Source organism: Diadema antillarum, unplaced genomic scaffold, assembly GCF_040938485.1.
Source record: "Diadema antillarum isolate AM-2024a unplaced genomic scaffold, OU_Dant_1.0 scf00000047, whole genome shotgun sequence".
NCBI classification, from domain to species: domain Eukaryota; kingdom Metazoa; phylum Echinodermata; class Echinoidea; order Diadematoida; family Diadematidae; genus Diadema; species Diadema antillarum.
This window is the reverse complement of record NW_027270936.1, coordinates 373,932-386,551: the sequence shown is the minus strand read 5'-3', so window position 1 is coordinate 386,551 and position 12,620 is coordinate 373,932.

Sequence of the window (12,620 nt, the reverse complement as noted above, 5' to 3'; positions counted from 1 at the left end):
GTAAAATGTCAAAAATTTTCAAGCTCCTCGCTTCGCTCGCTCGCATTTAATCGTTATGTAATTCTCCTGATGTTGCTGTCAGTAATTGCCAGCAGTTGCGCCCGGTGCGCCCCCTCCCCTTAATTTCTAAAGCGAAAAAAATATAGCTACAAACGGCAGTTTTTGGGACTGTAAAATGTCAAAATGTTCAAGCTCGCTCGCTTCGCTCGCTCGCATTTAATCGCTATGCAATTCTCCTGATGTTGCTGTCAGTAATTGCCAGCAGTTGCGCCCCGGGTGCGCCCCCTCCCCTTAATTTCCAAAGCGAAAAAATATAGCTATACCAACGGCAGTTTGGGGACTATGAAATGTCAAAATTTTCAAGCTCGCTCGCTTCGCTCGCTCGCATTTAAACGTTATATGCCATTCTCCTGCGAGGATGTTACTGCCAGTAACTGCCAGCAGTTGCGCCCGATGCGCCCCCCCCCTGAATTTCCAAAGTGAAAAAATATAGCTACAAACGGCAGTTTGGGGACTGTAAAATGTCAAAATTTTCAAGCTCGCTCGCATTTAATCGTTATGCCATTCTCCTGATGTTACTGCCAGCAACTGCCAGCAGTTGCGCCCGGTGCAACCCCCTTAATTTCCAAAGCATATTTATATATAATTACATATAGCTACAAACGGCAGTTTGGGGACTGTAAAATGTCAAAATTTTCAAGCTCGCTCGCTCCGCTCACTCGCATTTAATTGTACCGTTATGCAATTCTGATGTTGCTGCCATGAGGTGCCCCCCCCCCCCCCCCAATGTCTTGACCCACGGTACGCCACAGTGCCGTATATTAAAGGTGCATGGTCCCCGTGTTTTAGTCAAATGCGTACGCGGGCGCACGGCGCAAGTTTCCTATAGAGACCTATGCTATCGACTTCTCTTGGGCGCTTACGCTTTGGCCCACTTTCCCGAGTCCGAAGAAGTCCGATCCACTGTGTCAGTGGTCCGATCACAGTTCGGCTCATGATTCGGCTCATGGGGATGACAGCTTTAGCACATTTCTTTTGTGATGTCATAATAAGAAGCACATATGCACGCACCCTGGCATTACTACAGACTGCGTGATGCGCAGAGAAGACAACGAAGGCAACGTTACTTAGCAACACCTACGCGCTTTACTCTTGATGACAGCTCAATTTCGGCAATCTTCGTATCAATGCAAACGGGAATCGGCAGTAGCATCAACAGCGCCATCTACACTACCGGGACTATGCCCCTTTAAGAGAGTCTGGCCAACTCATAAATTGGACGCCATGTCGTTACCCAGCGTACAGTGCGCTTAAGGTTTTAGCGTGTGCGCTTGGGGGTTAGCGTTATGCGCAGGCGTCTCAAAGGCGCAAGGCACTGTGTTGCTTGACTTTTTGTTTTTCATAGAGAGAGAGGGAGAGACACAGAGAGAGAAAGGGTGTAGGTTGGGGGAGGGACATTCTTTCATTCCATCCATGTTGAACAAAGCCAACAATCGTCAATCATTTTTACACATTTAAATAGACCATTGTGGACAAAAGCACCCAGGTATAGGGAAGCTGTCTGAAGGACATAATTCTTGAATATAAGAATGATAATTTTTTTTTGCTGTAAAAATAAAAGAAGAATTCACAGTATGCCGTGTCATACACTTTCACTAGACTGCATGCTATATTGTATTTAGCAAGCTGTCCAGGGAACAAGAATATTGTACAACAAAATGATAAATAAATTTACAATTCTAGCAGTGCACAGGCAATAGACGAATTCCACAGTTATTACTGTTTTGCACGTAAATAACCATCAATTACCATCCTATTTCAGTACCATATAGTTATGTATGAAACAGACATGAAGGCTTACTATAGTATGTAATCCAAAAGGAATACGCCTATGTACAATGTACAACATGAAACGTCATCGGCAAGTGCGTATTAAGGTATGTAAAATGATCTCAAATTGCTTAGAAATAGTTTTTAAAAAGACCTGTAATTGAACGAAAGCACAAATACCTGGATATGATGATTAGGGATATCCTCAGTGACATCCGTACCAAATATAAACTATACGATCAGGACCATTTAATATATAGATATGAAATAAGTTAAAAAACAAATAAAATTGTCCAAATGGCTACCGGCATATATCTCAGCCATATTTCATTGTTCTCTTAGCAGGTGTACAGTATGTCCCCCCCCCCCCAAAAAAAAAAAAAAAAAAAATACAATCAGATTTTCGCATTGATAACACCCAATAGGATCAAACTGTTTAAATGCTATTATACTTCAGAGTCTTAAAATACAATATCTTAGCTCTCAATTTGGTAAAGCGGTCACAGAGAAAAGTGGATTGTTGTAAAGCATGACATGAGTCTGATTCTTCCAAGTTAAGCACTTCGACGATGCTCTTGTGTGAGAATACAATAGGCACAGAACTTGGAGGGAAGAGATTTCTGACATCCTCTACAAAACCCCTAATTTCTCTTTGACCCCTGAAGCAAATCGAATGGGGTTTTCTGTAAATAATGTGGGCAATGAGTTATAGTTTCATACCCGGAATTTGTATTTAGATTGATTGACTATTTTTAAAGATATCAATGCGGAGAGTCTCGTTGTAATTTTTTTTTTTTTTTTGGGGGGGGGGGGGTACATACGGTAGAGTACGTCTTGACAATGTTACACGTCAGTTTCATATAATTGACAGAAAAAAAATGCCATGTTTGTCGTAAGATATAATACGTCGAGTGTTTACTTTCCTTGAGCTAGGTGTGAATGGATGACTTTTATTGTTTAAGAGAGCAAGTATTAAGGAATTTGACCATTTTTTACTCGTCAGTTGACCTATCTATACTTCATGGCAATACCTTGAGTGGTTATTTTAAAAATATGTGGAAAATCTTGTCATTTTACTATTTTCACTTGACCTTTGACCATCATGGCCAAAATCTTTCCCTATATATACGCGTAACTGAGTAGTAATGGTGGCATGCAAATACCGTGTTTGGTTTTAAGTTTTTGCATTAGGTAATCTTCAAGGTACGGAGGAACTGGGTAATAATATTTTAACAATAGATACTAGAATTTTAACATTTTACCTGACATTGATCCTTGACCTTTGGCCCCCTCCCATGACCCCCCTACCCCCCCCCCCCCCCAATAAATGAATAGATAAAAAAATAAATCACAAGAGAATCATAGTCGCCGCAGTAAGTTTTGTCTGGAAATACATATACTCACCTTCAAAAATTGCATGTAGATATATGGGAAATAGTAATATTGTTTTAAGAATTTAACCATTATGTACATGATTTTGACCTTTCACTTTGAGCGTGTTTACACAAAAGTTTATGAGCTATCAAAGACAAAACTTCGTCCACTCACACATGCACCTTATCCAAACAGTTTCATTACAAACGGTGTCCAAAATGATTACGGAATGAAGGACAGACAGAAGGACGGACGGACGACCAAAACAAATGCCTCAGGCTACACTTCGTACGTTATGGCGGTGGCATACAAATGTAAATAAAAACTTGGATAGTCTGAAAGACACCGTGAGGAATCCAAAGAAAAAAAAAAACATATCATACAGTTTTCCCGTCGCACACTGATTTCTCACTTTTTGTTCCCTTCGTTTTGGCTCTGTCGGAAAGCAGTGCATCATTACACATGAGTCAGGTGGTTCAAGCAACACCATGCTGGGCAGGAATTTAGGCATGACAAATCTTCAGTTTTTCGCAGAAACATATCAAAATAACTTTAAAATAATATATTATATACCTTCTACTTCAATAAAGTCGACAACGGCAATGACAATTCATCATCCCCGCTGCACCGTGACTGATATTGGGGATTTCCCAAAGGCAAACAAAATTAGCGCGTAGCTGCGCGTAATGAACAATGGGCACTGCGTATGAGCTTTGCTCGCGCCCGCGTGATTGACTTTGGTAACGACATGGCGCCTGTAGATCACGGGACCAGCTTTTGACCAATCACAGGCTTCAAAGCACATAAGCCAAAAACCGAGTTGGCCAGACTCTCTTAATATACGGCACTGGTACGCCACTGGTCGCAGCGCCCCCTCGCTGCCCGCGGTGAGTTCTCTTATATTAATGTGTATTTTGTACCCTAAAATCTAAATTTGAGAGGAGGTGTTCCATAGGGCATGTCCTTAATGTTCTTGTCTAATACAATGTATACTCCTACCCCCCCCCCCCCAAAAAAAAATGGCTGTGTACACAATGGTTATATACATTCGCATTACACTTTCACACATGCAGTAAAAACCCCATTGTATAAGTAATATACAGCTTCCACTTTTATGAGAAGATTGAGTAGACCTACTTACTGTTGTGTGTATCTGTGTATCTCTCTGTAGGCCTACCTGGCGTGATCGTGCCGACATGACTGTGACGGATGGTTATTAGTGACAATAATAGGGCCACTTTAAAACAGTAAAGATAAATAAGACAGAACAGTAAGCTCTGGTAGGTCCATATACTCGTCACACAATCACGATAGTTTTTCCTTTTTTTTGGGGGGGGGGGGGGGGAGGGGAGTCTTAACTTTGTTCATCAAACCTCTAGTATATCTTGAGTGTCGTTCTTTACCTTTTCGGGTTGGTTTATAGTTTTGGTTGAGATTAACTTTTTGCGAGATAATTAGAAATTCTTGCATGAAAGAGCGTATACAGATCTATCAGGAATTTGAATTTCATTTGATGAAAAATCGGTTTTGAAATGACCGCGATAATCCAGAAACAAAGAGATTCTAAAAAAGGTGGACCCCACCTTTTATTAGGACCACATTGTTTTACTTTGTTTTTGGATACCTTGGCCATTTCAAAACCGATTTTCATCAAAATAACTTTTAACTCCTCTTTTAATTGTATGGTCTTTAGCACTTCATTCAAGTGGTTTCTAATTATCTTACAAAAAGTTAAGACCTGAATTCTCATCTCAACCAAAACTACACCATCCCTTGAATGATTATTTGTACAAATCCATACTCCATTAAAAATTGCGGGGGGGGGGGTGGAGAGCAGGTTGAGTTGATCAGAATTATACCATGTATACTGCAGTCACGGTTCTATACCCCCTCCCCCTCATAAGGAAAATCGCTTGCTCCCAAACCTCCGTGTTATGTGCAATTTCAGTTGCATTATTAATCTTCCCTGTATGTTTGAAATCTTGACTATTAATCCCTGATTATTTTTGTTCACTTGTGGAAGTTTTTCACTGCACAGATACAACTTATCCACACAATGATAGAACAAAGAGAAAAACACTGTATTTATACATAATTTACTTTAATACACATTTCAGTCGCGTATCATGCTTACAGAATGCTGGTATGTTGATATTCAAAAAGTCCCTACAAATCGCGATACCATGAAAAGAGTTCAGAATCTGAATTATAATTGATTGGGGTGATAGCTGCCATGCATTTAATGGTAAAAAAATAAAATGAATGCGCTTTTATCCCTTGCCAAGGTTCTCGTCTCATCTGAGACTCTCGGTGTGTAAAATAAAAGTACACTAGTAAATGAATAATGGAGCCTCAGGCTATTTGACTCTCCATCCATGCATGTCTTGCTTCGCCTGGTGCAATATTTTTCCTTGTATTTAGCCATAATCGTATTAGTACACCAAATTCTATCCTTCCAATCTCCCATGCACTGCTCTCCAGTCTCTAAATAGTTACATTCCACATGCTTGGTGTATTTCATAAGATCATCCCAACAAATCCCAATTTTAACTCAGTATAGAAAAGCTTTTAATCATTATTATCATGGTTGTTGGTCTTATCATTTTCATTATCACAAATATTAGGCATATAATAATCATCAGCCAAGACGCGGCATTTAGCGGTGACCCAGTGAGACGGGGCCACAGAAACTTGACATCGGACTACCAAATTCCCCTAAAGGTTTTCTTTTGGTGGCCCGATTAGGCAACTAAAATTCAAAATGGATCGTTACGTTTGCTTTTATTTCGAGCCGCCAAAATTTCAGATTTGGTGGCTTGAACCGCCCGCCGGAGAAAGAAGGTCGAGCATTTATCGTTACTGCAGTTTTATTAACTAACAGGGAGGTTGGGAGATAGACTCTGATTTGAGATAAAATGAAATACAATCTATTTACCAGACGATGATATCGCTGAATAACATGACATAGTCGAAATTTGTAGAACATTACAGTTGGTTTCAAAAAATAAGAAAGAACCAGCAATAGGAAGCAGGCTAATTATATAGGTCTATAGTCAAGGCCAGGTCAATTAAATTAAATTGAATTGAAATGAACTGAATTGAACTGAATTGAATTGAATTGAATTGAATTGAATTGAATTATTTTCATTCTCTTTTTCCAACACAACAACACATAGCACAGAATAAATCAGAAATTACATCATAAGCATATCATATACATTCGACTTTGCAAAGGATACCAGTAAATGACACAGAAAAAAGATATCCGCAAAAATACAAAGTGTACTTCAGTTGAGGAAAAGAAGAGAATTGAGAGGTCCACTAAAATGAATGCTTGCATATTGTGAACAACTAAAAAAAGTCTTATGAAATAGGCTTACTTATTTGCAAACAGCACACAAGTGATTTAAGACCGTGCACTGGGACTGAACAAAACAGGGAAAACTCAAGAGCATGACATGACTTGACAGAATAAATGGAAAGAATGGAAGGAAGGAAGGAAAGAAAGAAAGAAAGAAAAAAGAAGGAAAGAAAGGGAATGTCTACATGCTGAACAAGGGAAACGGAAGAGGTATTTGAGGAGGTGCTCAGACAGCTAGTGGCTGCACGCAGATGAGCAAGGATTAAGATGACATATAACATTACAAAGTATAATGAATTCAGTGATTGATTGATTGATGATGAACCCTATAATTTTGATATGACCTATATGTAGCTAATAAAAAAGAAAATATCAGAAAGAATTTTACAGAGAGAATTTTAACTTGCGCTTACAAGAATTATACAAAGAAGGAGAATTTATTTCTCCGCTCAATGAATTCCTAAATCTATAAGGGCTAATATATATTGATATATTCCTGAACCAATAAAGTTCTCAGGAGGGGTAAATGAAACTCATTAGATCGCCTATAGTGGGATAATTATGAAAAAATGGTTCCGTGGGAACAGTTTAATTGAAAATATACTGGGAAGCGCATTTGCGCTGTAATTAAACATGAATTGACCAAGTTGAAAAAAAAATACAAATCTTTAATTTTTTAAATCTTATATTTAGTAAATCATGGGTCTGAATCCGAACGTGGCGGGACGCCACAAATAATGCAAAGTGCCTTTTTGTTGTTGTTGTAATAACAGTAATTTATCTTATCATATAAAGTTTGATGGGCGCAGGGCGGTGAGTTGGCTCAGTCAGTATAGACGCGTCTGCCTCACGATCACGCGGCCCGGGTTCGAACCCGAGTCTGGACTGAGCAATGTTGTGTGTAAGTATACCGTCCCCTCTAGCAAGAGGGAAAACACTCTGTACCTCGGATACATAATGGAGGTCCCGTGTATTAGAGAGTAACAGCTCATGCACGTAGATCCCGCTTCATTCATCGCAAAGAGAAGTGGTCCCACCTCACGTCCAACTGGACCCCATGGAAGACCAGCTTAACGTAGCTGAATTTGGGCTATCCAGCCATCTTCCCAGATGGAAAATGAACAAACAATATACACCCCATGCTAAAATTTCGTAATGATAAGGTAAGATTAGAGTAAAATACAACGTCACCAAAGAGCACAACGGAATATGTAACTTGAGTCTATTAATGATACCAATATTACGTGAAATTATTGTACTAATGTTAATGAGGCCTCCACGGAAGTTTATCGTCCACTGTCATACCATGGGCCTACTAGGTCCATGGTGATACCGAGGAATTTTATGTGAGATACAAGTTCTGGTTGAGTGTCATAAAAATGATATCCGTGCGCAATAGCTTCGGAATCCCAGTCTTTTTTTTTTAAATGATTATTTCCAAAACTATATATAGAGCTATAAAATCATAAAAAAGCATACCATAAGCATGCATCAAATCGCACGAAAACCAACATAGATATATTATAGTTATATTAGGGGCCTACATGATTGTGTTGTAAGAGATAGAAAATGAATGAGGAAATGAATGAATAATTTTGATGCAGTATGGGGTCGGAATACTTAAGTGAATTATCCTCTATGGGTGACTGATTAAAAATTTTCAACTTGCAAATCACAATTCAATGTTGTTCACAGCGACCAAGGATAAACATCCAAGACATAAGTTGCTGATTTAGAGTTCTTCAGAAAAGTTTAATTCGGGAGTATTCGTTGAAGATTATCAATATTATGTTACAGAGACTCCAACCCCAAGCACCTCCTGAACTGGAGATTCTCCCGCCCGAAACCCCTAGCAAACGGGAGACTCCAAGTTGATGTGTGCGAAACGCGAAGTTCCTAGGGTTCTAGATGTTCTCTGGTGCTATCTAAGGCTTATTTTTTTTCAACACACGATAGCAATAAGTAAGAAATCCTTTCCACCGGGAGACACAGAGCCAGGGCGGGAGAAATCAAATCTCAAACGGGAGAACGGGAGATTTTGCAAAAATGGGCTTTCGGCGGGAGATCTCCCGTCGAAAACGGGAGAGTTGGAGTCTCTGTATGTTATATATATATCTTTTTATAACCAAACATAAATTACGGCTATACTCTTTATAGTGGGGTGGCTTAGTGACAAATATACTGATAATCGTGACACGCCGGACAAAAGTGTCATTTTTTCCTCAGACATTTGTATATATATGAGGATCAAAATTAGGGGGTGCTCCAAGAAATCCGCTAACAGAAAAAATGAGAAAATGCCCTTAATTTGTACATAACAATAATGTCTGAATTCAAAGACTATACACGGGGCATTCGCCAGGTTTCTGTACAATGCAATGCAATGTACATGGTTGCTAGTCTTAAAATTCAGACCCATAATACGACATATTATGTGCATGTTTACAGTAATACACCATTTTTACTGGTTTTCCTGTGGTAACAGGTGGTTAGTCTGTGTTGCAGACCTGAGGGAGGTGTGTTGGAATAGTCCAGTTTTCTTAAGCACCTTTTCATTAAATAATTTGATATAATTTCTGGTAAAGGATTTTTTTAGTACTCTCTACCTCCTGTAGAGAAATGGCAAAGAGTGACATGTGACTCTGGCTCAGATACTTTAAATCTTGGGCAATGACTGAGCCAGGTGTAGGACTATGTCACAGCTCATTTTTTTTCTCCCAGAACTACTAGTTTACCAGTAGAAGAGCTGCATATTCCATTGAGAACTTAAGGTTTTGGGTATTGCCCTACATATTTCCTTACAAATTTAACCCGTTTCCTCCAAGATTGTGTGAATTCCATAGGTTTAGCGCAGGGATTACCTGGTTCCCGTAAGCAATTTTTATAGTCCGCACTTCCCCTCTCTATATGTTTCTTATTTCTTATGGGGGTTATTCAAATGTTTAAAAGGGTTAAAAGTCTGTTTTCATAGATGAAGTTGAATTTAGACAATTTGATTTTTTTTTAATATATTGATATTTGTAATTTCACTCATAAAGACTTAAAACGGTTTGAATATTTTTGGTCTAATAGCTATGTATAGACATGTTATTAAAAAGTAAAAGCAATGTTTGATTGGTTCACATTATCAAAAGAGGGTGGGATGTAGTTGGCTGGTGAACAAAGTCTATGGGGAAGTTTAAAAAGTTGATAGAAGTAAAACAAAATCGGCATAGAGCAGAATCTAAATCACAATATAATATGACAAAATTCCCGACCCCAAAGGCGGTTGATTCTATGATGCTTTATGTCAAAATACATTCCACCCAAAATACATGTGATTGATAGGAGGAAAAAGTATAGTACATTAAAAACAATATAGTTCAACTAACCCCATTAGTCCAGCAGCATAATGAAAATATGATTGTTAAGTTTTATCGCCTTGTCAATTGAAGATGATGTTACATAATGACAATTATCAAAGTCAGCTAGATCTACTAGTATATCAAGAAACTAAAAAGAAGGGGTGGGGTGGGGAGAGAAGAATGAAGTAAGTTATTAGTATCTGTAGTTTTGGTTTTCAGTATATTCATTTTAATTTCCTTAATTTCCGTTAGGTCATCATGGATTGGAGCATTTGTGTACTAGTAATCTGCCAGGAACAAACACAAGAAAAACTTAAAGGTCCTATATATACACATCTGGGAGAGTGACTTGAAAAAAATGTTCAGGATATCACATTTTATGCATAATATGTGTAGGTCTGGGGGCATTTCATGAAGCATTTTGTCCGACAAGTTGTCGGACAAATTTGCTCTCTGCCAATCAGATGCAAGGATTTCTTTAGTTTGTAACAGTTTGTCAGAAAAATATCTGACCAAACTGCTTCATGAAATGCCCCCCTGTTGTATCACAAGACATCCTACCATATACAGTTTTTGCAATCAAAGCAAACATATAAAGAGATATCAGTATTTTTCTCATTAAAGCATAAATGCAGACGGTTTAGTCTGGAATCATGTTATCATAGAAATATTGTTCACATTTTGTGTTATTAACAATACTTAACATTGATTATACAGATTCATTTTTTTTACAGAGGTTCTTTCTATCCGTAACTCACACCTAAGAATAATTTTCAAGCACTAATTTTGGGTTTTTACCTTTAATTATCCACAAAAAGGAGGACTCAATGCATAAAAGGTGTATGCTTTATTTTTGGAAAATGTTGAGGAGATCAGGAAAATTATATATATTGATGTAGATTTTGGACCTGAAGGAGCTGTTGAAGCATTTTAAAGAAACAATGCCTTGTGGCATCGTTCTTATCATCAAAAATTAATAATGACAAATTCAAATGAAAATTGGAGGGGGGAAGAAAAGATGAACATAATGACATGAGACAGCTTGGTAAAGATCAAACGCTAAAATAGACAATGCAGCCTCTTTTCTCAGTTCATACTTATCCAGAGTGTGTGCTTTCTTTCCAGTACCGGTATTATTATTTAGATAGGTTAGGGGAATCCCTTTGAATTGTTTTATGCATCATTTTAAAGCTTACAGTCTGCTCTTTCGGAATCTGTCCTTAAAGGACAAGTCCACCTTCATGCACACGTGGATTCAGTGAATACAACAATATTAGTAGGACACATCACAGAAAGCTTGGAAAAAATCGTACAATCCGTTCAAAAGCTATGATTTTTTAAGGTATCTGCACAGTCGCGGCTTGATGAAAAGACTACCACAGTGTATGATGTCACATGCGCACATTCTAAGGAAAATAAAATGAGAATTTCACAAAACCATACTTTTTGAATAAAGTTCACATAGTTTCTTTGACTTGCTACTGACGTATGTCAAGGGTAATATAATTCCCCCTGCCTTCTGAAAGAGAAGTCGAGTATCCTTTTGTAAGCGAAAATAATTTATGTTGAATTTTCTTTATTCATTCTTTATATCGTTGTACACATGTGACACTACAAGGTATAGTAGTCTTCTCATCCAGCCTCGACTGCATGAGCAGAAACTTCAAAAATTCATAACTTTAGAACGGATTGTCCAATTTTCCTCAAACTCTCACTGATGTGTTCTACTATTGTTGGTGCATTCACTCAACCCACATGCTATAAAGGTGACAAATCTTTGTCTGGCGACTTTTTTGTTGATCAATTATACCAACCCTGATGGAAATCTCTTCAAATTCATAAGTTCTGAAGTCTCCTTTAAGTTTAGCCAAAATCTATATATGTAGTTGCCATAGCAACATACCACTTAACACTAATGAAAAGTATTTCAAACCTCTATACATCCCGTCGATCAGTTGTACCTATTCAAATAGAATCTCTTCCAAACTGGAAAATAGCCTCCTGTAACTAACTTCAATTAAAAGCCCTAGTTTTGGGTTGCCATGGCAACGTACAAATCAACAATTATATTTGACCCCTGGTTTATACTCTTGGTACCTTCTATACAACGTTCATATCAAATTTTGTGAAAATTGAATCTTCCTACCTGGAGAAATAAACAAAAACGTGATTTTTAGAAAAAGTTCATTGACCTTTGACCTTTGACCTTTGGAAAATTCACTCCAAATTCAATCAAAATGTTTTACTTGTTCTCAATATTCTTCCTGCCAAGTTTTATCCAGATTGGATATTCCTGACCTGAGAAATAGCCAAAAAACCTATTTCACAAATAAAGGTCATTGACCTTTGACCTCTGACCTCCTTCCCAGCATTAATTTTCTTGGAGCACCCTATTTTTTGAGAAGGTACATCATGAAGTACCTTTGGTGAAAAAATCATGCTTTTGTCCGCCGTGTCACGATAATTTCACTAAGCCACCCCACTATTATAGCTGCATAATGATACTCTTTCCGTCAAACATTTCGGTCATTGCCACGTTGAATTCGTTGCCCCACCCCCTACACATGTTTGCTGATAGCTCAATCTCTCTGATTGGCCAGTGAGGAGGAAACGCAGCACGATGCTGGGCGGGGTGTGTTGAGAGGTGTGTGAGTGGCTTGTCCGCTAGCTATCCATGCATGCAATCCTCGTGCGACCATATCATGGGCCGG